Consider the following 24,987-nt stretch of genomic DNA (forward strand, 5'->3'; position numbering starts at 1 on the left):
CCGCCTGAGGACCAGCCATGGTAGCTCGATAGCTGCGGCGTTCTGCTGCTGAGTAAAAGGCCGTGGGTTCGAGGCCCATGCGCGGGAGCCGCACTACATTGATATGGGCGAAATGCATAAACGCTCGTGCGATTAGATTTAGTTGCGCGCTAACAAAGCCCTAGGTGGTGAAACTTAGTCTGCCCCCCCCCCCTCCCCCCCCTCCACTTAGGGCTTCCTCATAACCCTCTGTGCGCGTTTTCGGGAAGTTAAACCCCAGATGTTAAATCACGGCGTCATCTATAGACGTCGCCTATTGCAGTACAAAGCAAGTTCTCTATAGTACAAGTACAAGCGCTCTATAGAGAACGCTGCCGATGACTTTATGATAACGCGCGAGCTACTGCGAATGCACACTGAAACTGGCCCTACGCAAAACACTGCTGAGTTATACTGCACGTAATATTGCTATAGCCTTCATTGTAATCGATCGCTATACGCTTTGTGCGGAGCTGAAACATTCCCCTGTGCTATAGGAACCACACTGATGATATGCGCATACATTGCTTACTTAATTAGCATGACGCGAAGCTCGATCGATGACCGATTACGCAATACATATATCGGGCTTCTGATAGGGGACAATTTTTCCTGCTTTTTTCGCGGTAACTATATAAGTGCGCTTAAGCTGCTTGCTGGGCACCTTGCTTTTTTTATCTTACCCAAGCGCAGCAATACGTGAAAGGTGTTCAAGAAAAATAGTCCTTAGGAGAAGCTTGCGACTTGAGTCCATTAAGAAATTAAGGCCTCTTGCAAATAGGAAGTGCAGATTCTTGTGTTCTTTTTTTTTATGAAACACCACCTTTCTCAATTTAGGTTCGAGAACGACGTTTCTTAGTCTTTCTAGTTTTCCGAAATAAATGGAAGCGTCGACACCCTATCGAACGAAATTGACAGGCTCCTCCTTACTTGCATGTTTTCTACGTTTAAGTTTTTCGCAGTCTAATGCCTCTTTAGTGAGACGGCAGTTGAAAGCTCAAAAGTGGGTGTACCTTGATCGTCGATCCTCTCCGTTGCGCAGTCGTCATCACCTCTTGATCCTCGGCTTCATCCTCCTGCTATATAGCGAAGATAAGCACCACCGCCGAAGCTGCAACTCACGCCCCTGCGCAACGTGTAGTTTAGAGTCGGTGGCGCTAAACACTCAGCTACGCATAGTCAGCGGTTCGAAGAAAGCTCATTTGGTCAGATTGCATGTTACAACGAGTGAAAAATAGTGTTAACTGACCAAGTAAATATTATTATTGGACGTTTAGGAACCCGTACGGGTTCCTTGTCGCTACTGTAGCGTACATAGTGTCGACATACATACTGCAGCATACATAGTGCTACGTATATAGCAGAGTGTACATAGTGTTGTCGTACATAGTGCAACGTACGCAGCACATCGTCGATTGTGTCGTCGTACATAGGAAAGCGTACATAGTGAAGTGCACTGTAGTGCAGCGTACTATAGTGCATCGCGCATGATGCAACATAGTACAACGGACATGGTGTCGTCGTACATAGTTCAACGCACACAGCACAGCGTCGATAGAGTCGTCGTACATATAGCAAAGCGTACATACTGCAGCGCACTATTGGGGGCGAGGACTTACGGAGTTGCTATCTGTCAGAAGCACCTCGCTTGCGTAGTGTGAGGGATAACGAGGCGCGCTCCTTATAGGTTTGGCTGGCGGTGATCAATAAAAATACCACGCGGGAGCACTCCTGTACGTTTCTGTAAGTACTCTAGAAACGAGGGAATTTTTTACTATTAACAATCATAATCTTGGGCAAACAAAAGGCACATAATTGTTTACAAATGCTACCTTTTTACCGAATACGTACAGTGAATGCCCACTGCGCGTGGCCGCCGAGATGGAGTCGCCCGAACCGCCTTCTTGCGTGAAAGGTAGGCAATCGCTGAGAGAAAACTGGTTGATATAAGTTTTTATAGTGGGCTGTCTGTATAACCAAATTATTATTATTAATATTATTATTGTTAGCAATATTAGGCATGGAAACATACACACAGACAAAAGAAACAGAGAGGGAGCAAGCTGACAATTGCCACCGAGAGGGGCACAACGCCTGCCTACTCTTCCGGGACGAGGGAATGAAAAGAGGAGAAGAGGAGAAGATAGAAAACAAATAAATAGGGAAAAATGCGAAATAAACAATTGACAGAGACAAGGACAAAAAAAAGTAGGAACACGGAGAAAATATCCATAAACGGGAAGCCAAATCAGTTTTCTGCATGAGACTTAGCAAGGCTCTATGGGCCTGGTCGCATTGAACAACACTCCCTCTCGGAAACAGGCAATCGTCAAGGGTCGTACACTTGTGTCCAATCAGTCTATGATCCTTAATTAACAGTGCACGTTGTGTGACGAATGCGGGACACTCCAATATAAGGTGTTCAAGTGTCTTGCAGGAGCCACAGGTCGTACACGATGGACTGCCCACACGTCCTTAATACAAATGTTCGCGCACCAACACAGGGCCAACCCTTAATTTCACTGACAGTGCTCGAGCATTACGAGGCAAATCACGACCACGAACACGGGGAGGGAACAAGCCGTTTACAACACGCTGGTCTAGGTGCTCCTTCAGGAGGTATCGACAGATTAACACACTGGCGTTGTCAATCATACAAGAAATTTCGTGGCAGTCAATCCCATTGTGAGCACATATTGAAGCGAGGCGATCGTCGTCTTCATTTCCAGCAATACCTACGTGCGAAGGTATCAACTGGACAGTGAGGGACACTGCACGAGAAGTCATTTTGTCGGTGGACTCTATTAAACTGCGGAGAATTGGGCTATTCGCATCCTTTCTGAACATCCTGCTAAGCGCAGCACGGGAGTCTGTAAGGATGACGACATTCGATGTGCTAATTTATTCCTGCACGTACCTCAAAGCAACATCAATCAGTTGTTGATGAGGATGAATGAGGTATTCCAAGCACCCTTCTTATGTCAGTCCAAGGACAGGAGAAAACTGCTGCATCGCCTTGAGCATCGCTGCTTATCGATGCGTCCGTTAATACTTTACGATGGTCTCCGCATTTTTAAAATGAGTGCAGTTGGGCCAACTAGAATAGTGCCGAAACAAGCTGGTCAGACTTTTGTGTATCTCGGGAATCGAAATATGAATAGGGAAGCGACATTTGTTGTATTCCTTCGGAGTCGTCAATGAGGTAGTATCGTTTCAACTGCCAGCAATGACAACGAACAATGCCTACGTTTTCCCCATGCGAGAGAACGGTCGCTGAATCAGCAGGTTAATAAGCGCTTGTCCATCTGATGTTCGATGCAGACGCTCGACGTGATGTAACGCTCTCTGGTCTGCTTGCAGCCTCAGGGGCAGCTGGTGTGCTTCAGTGAGTAATGAAATAGACTGCGCATCACGAGGTAAGCCAAGAATGTCTCGGAGGGCAACACGATCGTCCCGTTCCAATTTACACATCAAACTAGCTTGCACGTTAAACACTGGCAAGGCATACATCATGCCAGAAAGTACAGATAATTGATATACCTGTAGTGCTGTCATCTGGTCACAGTAGTCGCTCCTAGCGGTCAAGGCGGCCCCATATTTCACTAGGGACTGTGATTTCCACCGCGCAGAGGTGACGTCAGGGCGCCAGGAAAGGGGATAATCGATAACTACGCCCAGGTAGTGGTGTTGCTGTACCCAATCTATCCGTGTATGTCCGAGGTAATGTCGGCTCATGGTTTGACGAGCGCGTTGTCTAGGAAGATACGCAATTGCGGCTGACTTGGCGTGTGAAATCTGCAGACCAACTTCCTCCACGTACTATGATGTCACATTCGGAGCTCTCTGCAAAATTCCCCGAAGATCTGGACCGTGGTGCAAAGAACCGCTGATCCACAACGCAATTTCATCAGCATAAATTGCTATGGCAATTGGATAGTCACATTATGAGGCAATCGGCTTGGAAGTCCAGCAAGTACGCTGTTGAAGAGAAGCGGCGAAAAGACGTTGCCTTGCGGGACACCACACTTAACAGTGCGAGATTCACTTGTTGCTCCTCCGACGCGCACTTTATTTTGCACTCCGATAGAAAATAGCCCACAAAACGAAACAACCCGAAATTCCAGCACTCATAGGTGTGAAAACAATCACCCTATGCGGTACCGAATTATATGCTTGCTCTAAGTCTAGGAATATAATATATGCAGAGTGCTTGTTTTCTCGAGCTGATTCAAGCGATGATACGAAGCCTGCAATGCTGTCAAGGGCTGACCGATGGCAACGGAAGTCGCTCATCACATTAGGAAAGGAATTTAGTTCCTGTAGTCTGCTATCTGGGTGAAACAGTATCATTCGTTCCATCAGCTTGATAACATTAGATGTTAGTCATATTGGCCAGTATGACTTATTAAATTATGGGATGTTATGTGCCAAAACCACTTTCTGATTATGAGGCACGCCGCAGTGGAGGACTCCGGAAACTTTGACCACCTGGGGTTCTTTAACGTGCACCTAAATCTAAGTACACGGGTGTTTTCGCACTTCGCCCCCATCGAAATGTGGCCACTGGGGCCGGGATTCAATCCCGTGACCTCGTGCTCAGCAGCCCAACACCACAGCCACTGCGCAACTACGGCGGGTTGCCGGTATGGCTTGAGGTGTTTTGCACGAAGCCCTGGCTTTAAAACAGGTATCACCACAGATGATTTCCTTTCGCTGGGGATCAGACTAATTCACCAAACTCCATTATATTAGTCCAAGAAACGCTCATGAATGGCCTCATCAATGTTTCGTAAGGCTAGGTATGTGACACCGTCTTCGCCTGGGGAAGTGCGGCGTTTAGAAAGGCTAAGCGCATAGCTTAGTTCCTCGAGAGTAAAGTCTGCCTCATCCATCTCCCAAGCAGGACCATAGCAAGAGGTTAAGGTACCGTGACTTGCCAGAGTGTTAAGGTTGACGTTTGTGTTGTCTCTTGACATAGCAGATACGAAAATGTCGGCAAATAATTCCACGAGAATTTTCGGTGCCCGGCCGGTCGTTATGCACAAAGCAGCAGTTCGATTTATGCAGATCTCAGGAGTTCGGAGAGCCTTCAGTATGCGCTATACACTTCCGAAACCACTTGCCGTATACAGGGAACTACAAAGTGCGGTCCAGCTCTTTCGACGAAGTTGTTTTGTGTTCCGCGGTATAGCTGCATCTAGGTGGTTATATACCATTCAAGCAGAGCTTCATTTAGAGCGCTGCGCCCTCCTGTAAGCGTGGCGTCGACAGGCGCGTAGCCTCAAGAGCTTCAGATCAGGATTTCGTTTATCTATGCGTCGCCGTTATCGTACCGTAGCTTGTTGTAGACACTCACTCACCTGTTTGAACAGCCTTTCGTGTGATGGCGCCTTGGAAATCAGCTGACGGAACATGTCCCAATTTGTCACAGCATAGGAGCCTGTCTGGCAGCTAGGAGCATTTTCTGGAACCAGCCAAACTGATAGATGATGTGAAGCAGCCCCATGGGTCTGCTGCACATGACTAGGCAAGGCGCACATCTCTCGTTGATATCGCAAGGCCGATGGCAGATTGTTCCTTTCCTCTGCCGACAAATGTAGGTGACCCGTCATAGAGGGTTTGTAGATCATGTCTAGCAATAAGTTCATCCATCTCCACGCCACGACTGTCTTGTGGACGAGAACACCAGCGAGGACGGATAGCATTGAAGTCTCCGCGCAGCACAAATGATAGACCGCAACGAGAGACTAAGCACTCCAGTAATGTGGTGTCTGAAGACCGCGTCGGTCGATAATATGTGCTTGCCACAGTCGTCGTTGTATCTCTGAGACTTACAGCAACAGCGGAACATTCAAAATTGGCATCGCAGATGCCACTTGTGTCAATAACTGCGAAATGTAGGTCAGCTCATAAGTGTAACGAGGCTTTGGAAGCATTTCGTGGATGTGTGACGTCCGTGCACTGGAAAGTACCGCATGCGGGCAACCTGCATCGAGTGCTGCTGTGGGCGCCTACGAAGCCTGGAAGTTTGAATTCTTCTTTTCTTACATTGGTTTCTTCAAGTGTTATAACATCTGGTGGAGTGTTCATTGCGAGGAGCCGAAGCACCAGATCAGCATGCTGCGGTCGCAGGGATCTAACATTCCATTGCAGCCCAAATGGACGAGGCTTTCGATTAGTGTTCATATTGTTTCTAGTGAAGGCCGTCGAGAAATGGAACGAGAGCTTCAAGAAGTTACTCTGGGGCTAATGCTGCTGGCGTCTGACGACCGGCAATCAGAGACCTAATGATGTTGACAAGCATCTTAAAAGCTTTGTAAGCTGGGCATCGCCGTTGACTGAGACCATTTTGGGCACCCTATTTATAGTGTTTTCTGCTGTAGACGGGGCCTTGGCAGAAGCTGGCTCGGACGCTTTCAGAAGCGTGATCTCGGTAGAGACAGGATCTGATGCTTTCGATGCAAGCGCCGGCCACGATGTCGGTCAGAGGCTGAAGTTCCGCCTCCCTCCTTCCCTCCGAGTCACGGCGTCTGCGCTATTCTTCGAACGTGCGGGTACATACTCAGTTGTGGAATTTGCAGACGCTGGATTGGCACTATGGCTACGTGTCTTCTCTCGTGATGCATTCTTTTTAGCTTTCTTTTTCAGAGCGTTTGGTTGTTCCTTCAATGTGGGACAGTCTTTGCCTGCTGCCAAATGTTCACCTACACAGTTAGGGCAGCGAGATGTAGGACTGTCGCAAGAATTTACGTCGTGATTTTTGCCCCATTTGGCACAGACCCCAACACTTCTGCAGTAATCCTGTACATGAGCAATCTTTCGACATTTACACAACTGTAAAGGCCAGTAACGGCATTGTACGGCATTTACGACACTGTAAAGGCCACTGTAAAGGTCGAACTGGGTATCGCACCAGCACCACCTTTACATGGCTAGGTTGCTTTTCACAGTCAAAGAGTATCTTCACACATTTTGACGAGCCGAGCGTTCCAGCGATGATGATTTTACATGGTGGCGTGCAAATGGTCATGCTTTTCAAGACGTCGTCTCTAAGTTCTAGGTCAACATCAGATTTGACACCAGCTGTTACATTCGCTCCCTGTGGTATATAAGCACGTGTGTTGACACCACACAGTTGAGACAGGCCAAGTAGAGTTTGCACCGTCTTCTTATCTGTTGTGCCTACGACAATTATATTTTTCCAAGGGTTTACTCGAACCTCTTGAATAAGACCAGGGGCCAGTTTGAAGAAAAAATCATGAAGTTTCTGTTTGCAGATGTCATCAAGTTTACCACGACGTCGACAGGAACGAAGGTTACTTAGTCACGATGCTGTTGTATATGATGGTCGCTTCACTTGAGGACGATGTCGAGGACTTCCATCTTGAACGCCGATGCTTAGCAGGTATGAAGGTATCCGAGCCATCCGACCTTGCACCAGATTTGGAATCACTAGCTTCTGATGCCACTAAAGAGCTGAGACCCTTCCTTGCAGCGGAAGGCATGTCCCTGCGGTAGATGGTTCCACCACCATTTCATCCATCGCCAGCTTCGGATGGACGGTTTACCAGCAAAGCAGGAGTCTTGAGGGCCGCTACAAACAGCACTGGGTGTTGCTAACGCACGATGAAGCACAAAATTAGCAAAAGCTTCAGCACCAAAAGAAAACCACCAACCAAACGCAAGAACTTCGTCGTCGTCGACGACAGTATACCCAAATGGCGCGTGACAGAATAATGCAGCGATCGCACGGGTTCGCAGCGACGTACCGACTGCGCATCTCCATGCATGTCCGCGCACAATATCTTGCTTTCCCTGCGAGCGCGTTTTCGCACCGCGCCGTGAGCTTTACGCCGGATAATATGAGCATATGAGATGCTATCGAAGCTGCTCAAAAATAATTTTGTGATGCACCGTCGCGATGATTCAATCTATTTATTTTCTTTCTTCTAAATTTTTCGACATTTCAATATCATTATTTGTCATGTTGCACCGCACCTGTAGGTTTATCGGTCTTCTCAGCGGTCAATTTCCCGCTGCTTCTTTTTCTTAGTCCAGTACATTCATTGTTTCGTGCTAACACAAAGATGAGCATAGGCCATGCCTTTTTAGAATATGCTTCTTACCGTTTGCTTTTCATTCCAGTGAACTTGCAAATATATAGCATCAGCAAGTTTATAGACCAAACCTTCATGACATTAGCCGCGCAATGCAGGCGGGCAAGCAGCTCAGTGCGTGCTTTCTGCTACTCCTTGAACATCGCACCCCCAACCCTCTGCCAGAAATCTTCCTTGCGGAAGTGCTTGCTCCACACCAAGGTTGTAGCCGATGGCTGTTTGCCGGTTCTAAGTTTCAGGATACAAGCTTCACGCAGCTTGTCTTTCTGGTACGTTTGAAGGCAGACACCGAGCTCTGGTGCGTACGTTCGGCTACCGAGCAGTGGCCTACCATGTTGGACGCCTTGAAAGGTAGCCACTACCTATGAAAGTGCTTTTTCAAGCGTTGTCAAGCAGACATCTGCAGCGGGAAAACCTCCCCACTTAATCATAACCGCAGCGCAGGTGGAACTTCCAACTTTCGCTTTCAGCTCGCTTCGGGGCTTTTGAAGCAGCCAGCGCGGCCGCTTTGCCCACGTGATCCCTCATACCACGTCACGCCGACGGCGGCGCCAGCTTTTCCAGTGGTGGAGTTCGCCCTCAATATTGCAATACACTGTAGTGCATCGTACTGTAGTGCAGAGCACATGATGCAACACAAGAGAACGGACATAGTGTCGTCGTACCTAGTGCATCGTACACAGCGCAGCATCGACAGTGTCTTCGTACATAGCCAATTGTACATAGCGCAGCTTACTATGTTGCGCCGCACATGGTGAGGCTTAGTACAGCGGGCACATTGACGTAAAGGCTAAGTTATAACGCAATATTCGCGCTCGGTAATATGTATGTGCGGGGTTTTCCGCAATACGGAAACTTGGAAAGTGTTGGCACATGTGCTTGCAGTTCAGAGGGTGCAGCGAGGAGTATACTCTAGCTAACGAGCACAACTTTGTGCTTTTAGAAAAACACGCTGTTTTTTCGAAGATAGTGCCTTTATTTGAGGCAGGCATATGTCAACGAAATTTATTGTAATCTGACTGCAAGATTGGAATTTCAGGACACTGAAAAACAAATGGATGACCTCTATGGAAATGTCAGCAGGTAAACCCCTATGCGATCAGAAAAGAAAAGTTCTCTGAAGACCCCGAAATGCACCGATTTTCAGTAACCTCCTCCTCATGCACCCTCGTGAACAAATTAAACATAAAGCGGACAGTGCCAAATGAAAACAGCAAAACCGAATAACTATATGATTCTGGACTCTCATTTCTCCGGCACGAAAGAAAACAAACATATTCATCCGCGAATCTGCAGGAATGAGAGATGCTTGGAAGCTTGATAAGAACTTTTATTGAGTCATACGTCGTCCAGTGGAAGAATTTTGAGTTCGCGTTTCAATTCACCTGTTCTACGTTCATTTATACACTGCAGTACATTTAATGGTTCTTTCCTTTGCTTGCTCTTTATCCATAGAGCTTACCCACCATAAGCGATTTAGCAAGAAGACGGCGGTTGAAGAGCAAAGGACAGATGAAACATAAAAGACAAAGTAAGGCAGGCGAAGGTGGAAATATACAGGGTGATCTTTTTTTAAGTTTTATGGAATTTTTAAAAACAGCCTGTCGCAGATAACATTACTAGTTCTTGAGCTGGATTACTCCGAGAGCCGGACATTGCTTGCACAAGAAATCGAAACACATATTCAACTCATTAACACAGATTATCTAATTATCTTCGAAATTAATTACTTTACGGTACATATTGAAATTTACTAATTGTAGCCAGCAAGGCATATCCACTTGGAATGAATTTCCAGGATGAAGCCAGTTCGCAGAAATGCGCCATGAATCCTGCCGTAAACATGCACTGTTGTGCGACCTACTCTTTTAGCAAAACGCTCTTTGGTATATTCAAGCAAAAAAGCAACTGGAGCGCCCATGTATTTCGTTCCAAACTATGGGAAATAATATCTCCAAACTGATGTTATCCTGGAAATTCATTTCAAGTGGATAAGTCTTGCAAGCTCACTGGGTATATAATTAGTAAATTGCATGGAGTGCCGTAAAACAATTCATTAAAAAGTTTATTAATGAATTCTTGTGAATTAGTTGAACATGTGTTTCGATTTCCCGTGCTAGTAATGTCCGCCCCTTCCAATAATCTAGCTCACGGGCAAGAATTATGCTATCTGCAACAGAAGATTTTTTAAAATTCCATGAAACTTAAAAATTATTACCCTGTAAAATAATATTCAAATGGACAACTTTTAGAAAAGCAATTTTCTTTTTTTGGAAAACATAATGTTGATGAAGAAAAAAAAACTAATAGTTTTAAAATGATTTCGAGTACGTTCGCTTATTTTTGTGATGGATACAATTATTAATTCAGGAAATTTACATGTTCTTCTCCTTGTGTTACATAGATATTCTCATATGCTCAGGCCAGACTGCGTCTTCTTCACAACGACGCCAATGAAATGAAGCGACCAGTTGAAAGCAAAAAGAAATACCGTAAAACAAGCCTTAAATGGAATACCGCGCCATGCCGCGCAAATCGCTCGTCACCAGTGGTCCAAACGACGCTTTTGGTTCTCGAGTACTTAAAGAAAATGACAAGGCAACACCTGAGGGGCTGTACTCTAGATGTGAAATGTAAAGTTGGGAAAGTGTATCCTCTGGCACAACTGGACACGATTATGCCGTTTCACTTTCTTGGGTGATAGTGTGATCATGCCTGCGAGCTCTCAGTCTTCACATATGCAACAAGTAGTGCGGCCCCCAGGCCGCTGCACAAACTGAGGGATCACATCGTTGCAAGGCCGATATTGCCTCTCAATAACTCCTGTAGTAGTGCTAACTAAGCATAGCCATAGAGTTGCTTGCACTACTAGGGGGGACTCTGGCGCTGCAGTCGTTGGCCCACCATGGTAATGATGGGATGCACATGGATTTGCCTGATCTTCGTGCTGGTGGATTCAGATGTTCTTGTGGCTTTGTATATTACGCTTTGTATGACTTCATTTTCGTAAATTTATCTGCAGTCTATACTCTTCGAAGCGCAGAAGATGCTGCGAACACGCACAATTCCTACTAATTGCGACGATTGAGATTGTTGCGGTGGCGAAATGGAAAGGCGCCAAGGGTCTCAAGGCAAAGGCATGCCCGCGATAAATTCATAAGCGCGTTTCACATTATTTGTCGGTGCATGCGTCCGTAGCGTAATGGTTGCAATATCAGGCTAGAGGTCATGTGCTCGAATCCTTCCGTCGGACAATTTTAATAATGTTACCTAATAATTTATTACGCAGTGCATTCTTGAAAATAACGAGTTTACAAAGTCAGGAAGCCGTTTGAAGCTAGAAGGACGAAGTCTAGGCAAATCCATGTACTTCACATAATTTCCATGCTGGGTCAACCGCTCCCATTCCAGCTCCCGTATACACTAGCGCCAGAGTTCCCTCTAGTAATTGTAGTATGAAACTGTATGCACAGTGACATAGGTGCGCAAGCAGTTCTTGGAGTGGTGTGTGTGTGAAAACTTTTATTGTACTGAGGTCCGGAGGCTCGACTAGTTCTTTGAGTGGTGGCATACGCTCATTTTCAAGCGGCCTTCCTCAGTACAGACGTGCTAAGCAACGAGATTGCTGCTCTACATGCAAGAACGATCGTTCACGCCAACGCTGAAAGCTTATCTGATCATCCAGCTACCCCTAAATAAAGTTGTCGATGACTGGTTGCTGCCGTACCAGGCCCCTTGTCGCACACAATACGCTTTTTTTTTTCGGAATCCATACAATGTTCGAATTGTGTGCCATAGTACTGCCTGCTGGAGCCTCTTGAACAGGCGCCACCATTCCGAGGGCGTACGTGGCGCCCAAAACACTGCACAATCGCTGCGTAAATAACTGCGCAGTCGCTGCGCAAATCACCAAACGCGAATGTAGCTCTATAGATCCGTACTTAGCGGATGCTGTTCACAAATGAACGATGCTGCCAGGGCATGAGTTCAATGCATTGCTGATGTGGTGGAGGGCGAAGCATTGTTTTTCTTTGCCATTCGGAGAGGGTGAATCTAACGATGAGCAGTTGGCTTGAGGATGGTAGCATAATGGTGATGACGTGACGCAAGGGACCGAGAAAACCAAGCTTCGAACCCCTTCACAACTGTCGCACACAAAGAAAATTTAAGCGCCATTTGCACTGCAGCACTGATCGCTGATTCAGCCGGCGTACCATGACATGGCCTCAGTACCGCGGAATCGCGGCGCACACACCTCCGCCGCAGATGATCGGCCAGCGGCACGACTCGTTGCAGCTCAGCCACGTCACGGTAGTCTGCCCACTGAATGGCCGATCCTTCCCGTCGTGTGAACGCAGCTTTACAGAAAAGCAAGTATTAGGAAAGGAGCGGTTACAGAGGATATAATTAAAACAAATGATGATGCCCTACGTGGAGTATACACATTTAGAATTTGCTGCGAGGGGAGAAATATATTACCGTTACATTTATCACACAAACATTACACTGCATTTAGATAAAGAAACAACGCGTATTGTGAAGATTTCTACATGAGTAGACATTATGAAGCCCGCCACAATACATCTGGCAAAATGAGGCATCCTGTAACTCAAGGGCATCTGGTAACACAAATGAAAACTAATTGCGAGGACAGATTTGAACCAAGGCGCAGTAGACTGCACGTCATCCATTCCTTGTTCGTTCGAGGACGCGCTGCCATGACACCCATTTTGTTCACTATGATGGAATACTACATACGCAGAGTGACTCCGCGCACTACCGCAGGAAATTCAACAATTTTGTTAACTCTCGCAATTTAATTTTCTTGCGAAATGTCTTTCATCGTCGTTACAACCTGTGGCGTAAGCTTGAGTATGAGAGGTATTATGGGGCAGACTGCGCTTTCTCGAAGTACGAAACGAACTACAATGACTGTTCTATACGCTGAAATGGGCTTACTTGCTGTGCAAGTTCTGCGTTGTGACGTACCATGCGCTAATTTGTACTTTATGAGAAATCTTGGTTGGTGCTTTCGGAACTACATTTACCTTTTACGACGATATTGGATCTATTTTTGTCTGTGCTATCCGGTTTTACTTTTTTACCTACTGTCTTTGTCTCTTTTACTAATCTGCTTGTTTTTCCGGCCATATTTTTATAAGTACTGTCTGCCTAACAGTAGCGGTCATCACCCGTGATGCCAACCTCTCTAGCACAGATTTAATAACAAAAAGGCACATTGCTTGGCAGGACGGTCGGTTATCGTTGGTCGCTGAAGTACCTCAGCAATTGGCAATGATGTATATCTTCACTTGTGAGCCCTTAACTTGGATTGGTGGGCACGGAGAGGCGACGTGTGTAAACTGACAAGAGTGAGAATACTTATTTCTGTGAGCTGGTTCAATAGAATCGATTCCGTTCAATAATGTCGGTCTTGTTTCTGTCCCGTCCGAGAGTAAAAGCTCAGCTTTGCTGCATTTTGTTTGATTCGATTCGATTCGATTTGTTTGTTTGATTCGAAGGCGCAGACACTAAACGTACTTAGCCTGACAGACGACCCTTCCCCCTTCGATACATTTGGGGTGCTACACGCTGGAAATATTAGTTTATAAACACAGTATTCAAGAGACATTTCATGGCCGTGCTCTTAGTGGTTGTGGACGTTAGCATAGGTGGCTTAGATATAGATGTTTAAACAAATATTAAAGAATTTTCTTAGATAATATGGAAATAAAATTTACCTGTTTTAACAATAACGGGCCGACGGCAATAAGCTTTCGAAGCACTTTGCAGCTGCTATAGCAGTGTGATTTTTTTCTGGCGTGAAGCTATTTCACTCCGGTCTGAATAGGGGGTCACTTGCTAAACTTGCTCGTAACGTTACATGCATGTAACGTTACGTGTATGCAACCAAATGTAACTGAAACATGCAATAATAATATCAATTATATCTTTGCAACCGTAATACCCCCGCGCCTTACTTTGGTATCGTTGTATTAGAGGAAAGCATCCATTAGTTGATCATGCATGTGTCGCGTGCACAATGGCGCCGTTGTCGCGCCACGCATGGCGTAATAGGAGCTAAGTTTAGCCTTCGGCTCAGAGCTCAGAGAGCCATAGCTTAGCAGTACGTATCTGGATACGAACAGGAGTGATGGCGTTTGAAAGAGCCTACTTTGATATAGTAGGTACAATCCATCAAATCCAAACTAGAGCTCATGAGGAATTATGAGGCTTATGAAGTGTGGCAATATGTTGCAAACATTTGGTGGTTTCTTGCCTATGGCATCCCCTCGTTCGACATGTAGGGGCCAGAAATGGTGGGAATAGACTCGGGCAGCAAGACGGACAGATGGTAATCCGCGCCCACTACCTTTGACCAGGGCGGGCCCAGTACGAATAGGCAGCCACCACGAGTGCAAGGTTACACCATGGGACCCTCACTATCTTTATCATAAGTTAAGCATGTGCGCTTTATAATGCGTGAATAAATATAAGTCGAGTATTTGTTAACGCCACATCTGCACCCTTTAGTGCGCATACACCCTCAGCAGCAGACAAAAGTCCTTTAAGGTTCCCCGCGCAAGTCCGACCACTGTCGTACCACTGCCCTATATGTATAATATGTATACCGCGAAAATGGTCGAAAGAGCCGAATAAAGGTATTTGCCTAAAAAAACAGTAGGCAAGCTCGTCACATGAACGTGACGCGGTCCATCAGCTCCAGTGCTAGGGAAGGCAGGGAAGGAACGCTGCTTGAGCGAGTTAGTCGAGGCAAAGCGAGGGAGTGTATCTGTTGAAAGTGACTGCAGCCTTCTGGCGGCAGAGTAACAAACAGTTCAATTTCTTCCATATTACCTTATATTTAACCGATTTCAAAAATTTTGTCGGGAAGCGTACCCTACACGGTGCCTCAAAATTTTCGTTGTATACCCAATTATTCCAGTGTGAACTGGTGAGGGGTCCTTTGAAAATTGCAGCAGGGCAAATAATTTTGGAATGCCAACTTCCTAAACCATCACAGCAGATGACAAAAAAGGAAATGTGCCCATAACTGCGCAAATTGGTATGCAGCCTATTTATGTATATGGGATAACATTGTACGACCACTATCGAAAGGCCACTTTCGAAAGAGGTAACGAAAAGCCACTTCCATAACCGACCATGTTCTAATGCCGACATGAACTGTCGTCGCACCGAAATTCGGTCAAGGCTTTGTTGACGTTTTTACGTGATAGTGGCCTATTAGAAAGACTATACTGAAACCCTCCTTGTTTTTTCATGCCTTTCTGTTTGTCCCCGCTCGTCTTTCCGTCTTTACTTACCCTTTCCCTTCCCCATGTGCAGGGTAGCAAACGGGAGGCTTTCACGCTGGTTAACCTTCCTGGCTTTCTCATTTGCATCTCTTGCTCTCTCTTTACAGAAGTACGCATTCTCACACTTACAAATATAACACCTCTCGTACTTGAAATAATTGTAAAGGCAGCGTATGCTTCGATGTTTGTTTTCTTTAATTGGCGGGGAAATGATATCGTCTTTAGTAAAACATACGAGGTCAATATAGAGGTAACTTATACGCTATAGATGTTGTGTTGTACGTAAGGTAGTTCGCCCCAGGGAAGTTTCCTACAATTTATGTTAACATTATATCTCATGAGAACTGACCCAAAATTCAAAACTCTTGCGTTTGCTACCCATAATAAAGGTACATATACAGTGTTGTTAAGCGGGCGAGTTGGTTGCGAGATTCTTCATTCTTATTACTAGCGGGACAGAAACGGTGCACAAAGATGAGACGCTGACACCGCAAACGCTGGGGTCTACGTCTCTTATTTGTGTCCCGTTTCTATCGTGCCGGTCACACGAATAAAATACAGGCACATAGAGCGCCTTTTGTAACGCTAGTAAAAAGGCAGCAACAGGAACAGCCCTGGAAATTTTCCGATGGTGCATCATCTTACTTTACTCTATTACCTTCCTACAGTTGCTCGTCTGAAGTTTCATGCTTCCCTTCGAATACCGCAGTCGCACGTCGCTGTTATACTGAACAGTTTAGCTGGCCTCGCATGTACTTTGTAATATCTAGCGATAAACGAGAACATTGGTTTAAACGTTAATTTAATTTAAACCATATAAAAAATTTAAACTATACTGATGGGCGACTTCATTGCCAGGGTTGGCAAGAAGCTGGCTGCAGACAAGTCAGTGAGGGAATATGGCATAGGTTATGGGAATAACAGGCGAGAGTTATTAGTAGAGTGTGCAGAACGGAATAATTTGCGGATAATGAATACCTTTTTCCGCAAGCGGTATAACCGAAAGTAGACGCGGAGGAGCCCGAATGACGAGGCTAGAAATGAAATAGACCTTATACTCTGCGCTAACCCTAGCATCATACAAGATGTGGACCTGCTCGGCAAGCTGCGCTGCAGTGACCATAGGATGGTAAGAACTCGAATTAGGCTAGACTAAAGGAGGGAACTGAAAAAACTGGTGCATAAGAAGGCAATCAATGAGTTAGTGGTAAGAGGGAAACTAGAGGAATTCTGGATCAAGCTACAGAACAGGTATTCCGCTTTAACTCAGGAAGAGGACCTTAGTGTTGAAGCAATGAACAGCAATCTTATGGGCACCATTAAGGAGTGTTCAATAGAAGTCAATGGTAACTTCGTTAGACAGGGTACGGGTAAGCAATTGCAGGAGACGAAGGATCTGAATAAGAAACGACAATGTATGAAAGCCTCTAACCCTCCAGCTAGAATAGAACTGGCAGAACTTTCCAAGTTAATCAACAAGCGTAAGGAAGCATAATATGGATAGAATTGAGCATGCTCTCAGGAACGGGAGACGCCTACAGTAGTCAAGAAGAAACTAGTAGTAGGCAAGAATCATATGTATGCGCTAAGAGACAAAGCCGTCAATATCATTACTAATATGGATAAGATAGTTCAAGTGGCTGAGGAGTTCTATAGAGATTTATACAGTACCAGTGGCACCCACGACGATAACTGAAGAGAGAGTATTCTACAGGAACTTGACATTCCACAAGCAATGTCGGAAGAAGTAAAGAAAGCCTTGGGAGCTATGCAAAGGGGGAAAGCGGCTGGGGAGGATCAGGTAACAGCAGATTTGTTAAAGGATGGTGGGCAGATAGTTATAGAAAACTTTCCACCCTGAATACGCAATGCCTCATGCCCTCTGGCGTACCAGAATCTTGGAAGAACGCTAACATAATCGTAATCCATAAGAAAGGGGACGCCAAAACTAGAAAAATTATAGACTGATCAGCCGCAACGATGTCCGTTGCTTGCAATGTATTTACTAAGGCAATCACAAATAGAATCAGGAACACCTTAGACTTCTGTCAACCAAAGGACCAGACAGGATTTCGTAAAGGCTACTCAACAATAGAACATATTCGCAAAATCACTCAGGTGATACAAAGAACAGGTGAGAACAGCAGTTTACGATGGGTAGCGAGGCACTGCCTAAGTGGTAAGGGAATACCACTTCCCTTACCACTTAGGCACTACCTTACCACTAGGGCAGGCAGTGACCGCGGATCCGGATAATGAGACTGAAATGATCAGAAGAATAAGAATGGGCTGGAGTGCGTCTGGCAAGCATTCTGAGATCACGAACAACAGGTTGCCATTATCACTCAAGAGAAAAGTCTATAACAGTTGTGTCTTACCAGTATTCAACTGCGGGGCAGAAACCTGGAGGCTTACGAAAAGGGTTCTACTAAAGCTGAGGACGACGCAACGAGCTATGGAAAGAAGAATGACCGGTGTAACGTTAAGGCGGAGAAGAAGAGAGCAGATTGTGTGAGGGATCAAACGCGAGTTGATGACACCTTAGTTTGAATCAAGAAAAAGAAATGGGCATGCGCAGGGCATGTAATCAGGAGGGAAGAGGATCCTGGCCAGGGCGGCCGCATTTCGATGGAAGCGAAATGCGAAAACACCTATGGTGCTTAGATTTAAGTGCGCGTTAAAGAACCCCAGGTGGTCGAAATTTCCGGATTCCTCCACTATGGCGTGCCTCATAATCAGAAAGTGGCTTTGGCTCATAGAACCCAATAATTTAATTTTTTTACTTTTGAGGAGAAAAGATAACCCATTGTCATTAAGGATTACGGACTGGATTCCAATAGAAGGGAAACGTAGCTGGGTCCGGCAGAAAGTTGGGAGGGCGGATGAGATTAAGAAGTTTGTAGTGACAACATGGCCACAATTAGCACATGACCGGGGTAGTTGCAGAAGTATGGGAGAGGCCTTTGCCCTGCAGTGGTCGTAGCCAGGCTGATGATGATGATGGTGATACTTCCACCCCTGTAGCTACTAAGGCAAAGCTTTCTTTCTGAACGTTCCCAGACTTTTCTCATATAGGGAAGTGTTATAGAATCTTAATAGAAGATATCAAGCGACAGAGTTAAACGCTTCGCTACCGGGACGTCACAACAGAGAGTCTTCAAAACTTACAAACAGAAATAAACCTACTACAAAGAGCACAACCGCTCACAAACAAACGTTGATCGTGGCTACTGGCTAGATGCGGCTGGTGTGGTGTAGATTAGCTCTCCCACAGGAGAATACTACTATCGTTATTACCCTTCTCTGTGTCCGGCGTGCTGGCTTTGTTTTCCATGGAATTACTCAGTGATGAAACAAGGGACACCTAGATATTCTATCTGCAAAAGATATACGTCATCCGTAGCAAAATTTCTTTAATATAACCAACCTTTTTAACCTTTCTGTGCTTAGGCCATTAGGCCAAATTCGCACGGTATACTTCTATTGTCCCAACTCCACTTGCCCCATTGAGCTGATCAAGGCGTGTTGATGATGGCATTGATATAGGTGCCGCTTTAGCCGCCGTAACCCACCGCCGGTATCTGTACAGGAAAAACATTGATTCACAGTGGAGGAAAATAACTAGGAAGCTTACCAGCAAATATGCGGCTTGTAGAGTGGCCAACACAGCAACAAAGAAGGTCAAGTGGAAAGTCAGAGAGGCTGAATTTCTCTTATGGGTGGCGGCAATGGAAAAGAAACCTGCCATGAGTAACTACTTAAGAGGAAAAAACTAAATCAGGAAAGAAACCATTTATAATAACTCAAAGGGAAGCTCATTACTTTTCGAAGCGAGATCGGGATGCCTTAGAACACGTACCTATAAGGCGATATATAAGAAGGAAGAAGAAGCATGTGCTTGCTGCGGTAAAGCTAGGGAAATGACGAAGCATGTTTTATTAGAATGTGAAGACGTCTACCCAGCGGTCGATTTAGGCACCACTGGCCTCCTTGAAGCCCTTGGGTTCAGCGGGAGCAGTGGTAAAGCAAACATGTCCGCAATAGACATTAGTAAGAGGCGATTGGAGGATTGGTGGAAGAAAAGTAGGGAAACGACAAAAGACGGAGACGTACAAAAGCACAGTTAGCCATAGGGGATCAGAAAATTTGGGCGTGGTAGTTCATAGTGCTTTTTTTTCATTGTTTAACCTAGGTAGGATATTAGGCAGTATAGTAGCAAGAGCTTGGTGGCGCAACCCACCAGCCCGTTCCAAAGGGGACGCTCATAACATCCATCCATCCATCCATCCATCCATCCATCCATCCATCCATCCATCCATCCATCCATCCATCCATCCATCCATCCATCCATCCATCCATCCATCCATCCATCCCAATGAATAATGACACGTTGTTACTGCGAATTTGTTGTATTTTACGCTTCCCAACGACGCACTTCGTGTCGGCCGCTGTGATCGCATTTGGACGGAAGTTCAACGCTGGTTGTCGCCGTATGTAGTGCGCAATGCCATCGGATACGGACATACGGAGTGAAGCGAGCACTGCTGCGTCGTACCTAGGCAAAGGCAGTTGCCGAGAAGCAAAGGACCCCATATTTATCTCTCGCAATTGTCAACATGCGCATAAGGGTCCGGCAAAGGCGGCGCAGCTCTCACGTGTCTTGGCCCTTGACGAAACGGAAATTCGCCGTACAGCACATACCCCACAGCGGGGAATCGGCCAAGAAGTGGGCGGTGCATTTGAGGTAAATTAGAAGAGACGAAGAGCTACAAGGTTACATAAGAGTTGCCACACTGCGTGGTACGGATGCGTGAGAGCACATGCACACGTGCCAGCTTCCTTTACGCTGCAGTGACGCAAGAACAAAACGCGCTAATTCGCAACGTTTCGTTAACTGCTCCACGGAAGCTTCGCTTCACATCGATACCTTCAGATAGATTCCAACTACCCTGTTTCTGGCGGCACCGTGTAGCTAGTTTGGGTTAAGAGCATCGTCTCCATCATTTCGTTTCATTTCATTCCACTACTTTCGAAGCATGAAGGCATCGCAAAAAGGAATGGGTTTTAACAAAAAATATGTACATGAGATAACAGTGTTTCAAAATTAAAATACGTACTGCTGTCCGGCCATAGGGTAGTGACAGAAGCAGGAAGCCTGTTCCAATCCAGACTGCTTCTCGGAATAAAGAAGTAGAGGCATAAGTTGGTTCTGTGAGAGGGCACGCCAACTTTAGATTGTGGTCGAAGTGGGATGATATATTAGCCCCGAGAACGAACTACAGAGGCGCTGCGAATGCCGCTCGCGTGACGTCAGGGCATGGTCTCGCGCCTATCGTCTGCTACAGTTACGGCGGTGTCCGGGCTCTTTGTGCAGTATTTTCGTTTGTTCACCCTCTCTCTCTGCTTGTATACCTATGGCGGTCGCCCCAATTATATTTTTACGACGTTTTCATTCGCGAAAATTTATTCAAAGAGCTTATTTCTTAGATGGCAATGCAGCTCTCAAAGGCAACGCTACAGTGCCAACCGAAGGAGCGCAGACCAGCTCATTGCGGGGTTTTTCATGCGCGGATTTACAAGCGCAAAAACATAACATATAAGAACCTTATTATGATACCATACCTGCCGTGGTGCAACAAGTATGTCACAAACGCTGGTTATTTATGGCTTCTACAACAGTTACCTTGATTTTATTCCGCCAAAACAGTTTTGCTCACGACGAGTGGTTCATGGTATAATAACGAATTTTCGCATTTCTTCACAAAAACGCCCAGCAGTAACACGATGACTTAACGCTGCAGTTCAGATTCTACCAGCACCACTTGATTTTTCAACAGCTTCTGAAAATGAGATGGTTCTTCACGTGTTTATTTTAAGTGGCGGTAATTTGAAGTAAAGCAAATGAAGGTTTACAGCCATATCCAGAATACGAAAAGGAATGTATCAATATATTTCCTTTTCCATGCTACACATTCAACTCCCTTGAGAAATTTGGTGATTGTTGCTTGAAGAATATACATGACGAATCTGTTTGGCGAACGGACGTAGGCGGTTCGGTCCAAACTTTTTAGGGAAATTTGCCATTTGGACCGTATGGCTGAAGCCAGAAAGAAGTCGAAGCGCCAATTATTAGTAGTATGGGACATATTGAAGATATCATAATTCCCCGGTGGAGGGTCAAAAATCAAGTGAAGTATGTAAGGCTTGTGGTGTTCTTTTTTTATGAAGGTTTGCGAGGTTCTCTTTTATGTACCTACGAAGCAAATAGTTCTCTGTTGGCGTAATTAAACTACGCTGGATGGAGACATGGCGAGGCAGAAGGTGCTTGAATCTTTTTTTTCTAGGGAATCTAAGCTGCGCTGTAGTACGTCTAGTATACTTTAGGCATTCCAATTGCAGCTGAAAAAAAATGCTTTATGGTTTCAATTCGAAGTTGTAGTGAACTGATGACTTTCGCGAACAATGCGTGCCTCGCCATACCGACAGTCGGTTGCCACCGTTGCGTGAGGGTTGTGCCATATTGTCGATAAAGGCTACTGAGAGCCACCATGAAACATTTCATCACTTCCAATTGATTGGCTCTCGATCTTAACCACGAAACTCTCAGGTGATTCCTGCTATGATATTTGTGAATTAACTATGTGAATACTCTACAAGACGCGCCGTCGTGTTAGCAGCCATGAGCAATTCGTTTTTTGGAGGCCTGTTTCAGAGAGGGGTGAAAGTAGCAGCAAAATTTGTCATAAGAAATGCGCGCCTAACTCTTTCTTTTACGCATTAATACATGACCATATCTGACTAGAACAACTCCACAGACTAATAAGAATAATGATGACAGCTTCGTTGGGCAGTGTCTTTCTAACACGGATAACATAATGACGCCAATTACCAAGATTTTCCTTCCAAGTAATATGCAATGTCTCTCATAGCTAAATACTAAGGGAATGTTAAGTGTTTAGCAAAGCATTATAAACCACTTCCTGTGTTGAATTTGCACACATTCTTCTTACGCAAAATTTATGGACAGGCATGGCGCATATACGCATTGCAAAACCAGTAGACCCCTTCAACGATACATAGCTTGCGATATCCAAGCCACAAATTTTCACGACTCACGCGCTTTTCAAGAAAGTACTGTGGCTCAGGCATGGCAGCAGAAAGAAGCCGACATACCCTTCAATAAGTACGGCTGGAGCGACCCATACCCCAAGCATACACACAGGGAACGAGCGTGCACGGCAGCCGAGCAAGCCGCAGCGAGCGGCGTCCTGGTCGTGACGTCACTCGCGAGAGGGCGCCGCTCCAAATTCTCACCGCTGATATAGTTAGGAGGTGTTAGATACAGATGGCTGATGATGTGGTTCAAGTAAATTTTGTGAACGCGTGAACGCTTCCCTTTTCTTCTCTCTTTCATTTTCGGCGCTTTTCCAATGATGAAATAAATCGCAGCCGCCGCCCGAAGGCTTGTTTTACCGAGGTCTCATCGACGCGTTAGTAGCTCCACTTACACAACGTTGCAGTGGCACGAAACGGGCTTCGGCAATCTTTTCGCAGCAAGTCCGCAGTATAGGGAGCCCGCACACGTGCTTGACTCCTCTGCCTTTTCCACAGCAAGCAGCAGCGGCGCATTGTTTTGTCACCGCGAAGAGATCCCCTCCATTCCTACTCTCCCATTCCCTCGGAAACTCAATGCCCTCTCCTGAACGGCGTATGTACTACCAGGACGCACGCGGGGGGGTAGCTGAAAAAAAAAACGAGAAACTTTGGGTCCAGCCACTCGTATGACAGCGCCAACCTATAGACGCGACATGAAATGCTGGGCACGTCGCATTTTTAGCACGAAATATGGAATACGCCGGTGCTCACGGTAGAGACAAGCTACTGCAGAGACAGAGGGAAAGAAGGGCGAGTGACGCTTTTGCTTTCAGCGCAATAGCGTGTCGGAAACATCGTTGACCTCTCGGCGCACGCGACGGCGAAATAGCGAGTGGCCGCCGCTCGACCGTTGCTTGAACACGGCGGCGGTGCTCGTCGGGGGTCACTGGCCACCGCAGCCTCTTGTTGAGCCGTGTTTATACTGCCGCCACCGTTGAATGTCGCGCCATTGCTTCGTTTTTGCTGACTTGTGCATTAATCTCAGTGCCTCCACGTCAGGGCGTAATTTAGCGCACCCACCCCGTTGCCCCACCTTCTCCCCGGCTTGCGTACACTGCCGCTATACCCCACTGAAGATTATTCTGGTCTTTGAGATGATTCAACCCTGTTCCTCCGACTTCGTTGTCACTTGACTCACCTTGATTATTTTCCCTTTTTGTAGAAGAAACCTGCAAGGCATATGCGCGTATTGTATATTTAACACCTCTTAGATAGCATCCCGTGCATTGGGGGCAGGTTAAAGATCCCCTCGTGGTCCAAATTAATCCGAAGTCCCAACTATGGCGTGCCTCATAATCGAATCGTGGTATTGGCACGTAAAACCCCAGAACTCAATTCACTTCCTAGATAGCATGTATGGGCACTCTAATTTATTTCGTCACGCTAATTAGACCGAAATTTTCATTGCCAAGCCTGGCGTGACGAAAGCTGCGACGTCAAAATCACTGGAGCTTACTATCATCATCATCATCATCATCAGCCTGGTTACGCCCACTGCCGGGCAAAGGCCTCTCCCATACTTCTCCAACTACCCCGGTCATGTACTAATTGTGGCCATGTTGTCCTTGCTGACTTCTTAATCTCGTCTGCCCACCTAACCTTCCGCCGCCCCCCGCTACGCTGACCTTCCCTTGGAATACATTGTGTAACCCTTAATGACCATCGGTTACCTTCCCTTCTCCTTAAATGTCCTGCCCATGCCCATTTCTTTTTCTTGATTTCAACTATGATGTAATTTACCCACGTTTGTTTCCTCACCCAATCTGCTATTTTCTTATCCCTTAACGTTACGCCCATAATTCTTCTTTCCATAGCCCGTTGCGTCGTCCTCAATTTAGGTAGAACCCTTTTCGTAAGCCTCCAGGTTTCCGCCCCGTACGTGAGTACTCGTAAGACACAGCTGTTATACACTTTTCTCTTTAGGGATAATGGCAACCTGCTGTTCATGATCTTAGAATGCCTGCCAAATGCACCACAGCCCATTCTTATTCTTCTGATTATCTTAGTCTCATGATCCGGATCCGCGCTCACTAGCTGCCCTAAGTAGATGTATTCCCTTACCACTTCCAGTGCCACGCTACGTATCGTAAACTGCTGTTCTCTTCCGAGACTGTTAAACATTACTTAATTTTGCTGCAGATTAATTTTTAGACCTACCCTTCTGCTTTGCCACTCCAAGTCAGTGAGCATGCATTGCAATTGGTCCCCTGAGTTACTAAGCAAGGCAATATCATCAGGGAATCGCAAGTTACTAAGGTATTCTCCATTACCTCTTATCCCCAATTCTTCCCACTCCAAGTCTCGGAATACCTTCTGTAAACACTCTGTGAATAGCATTAGAGAGACCGTATCGCCCTGCCTGACACCTTTCTTTATTGGAT

The sequence above is a fragment of the Dermacentor albipictus genome, unplaced genomic scaffold (genome assembly GCF_038994185.2).
Source record: "Dermacentor albipictus isolate Rhodes 1998 colony unplaced genomic scaffold, USDA_Dalb.pri_finalv2 scaffold_24, whole genome shotgun sequence".
Taxonomy (NCBI): domain Eukaryota; kingdom Metazoa; phylum Arthropoda; class Arachnida; order Ixodida; family Ixodidae; genus Dermacentor; species Dermacentor albipictus.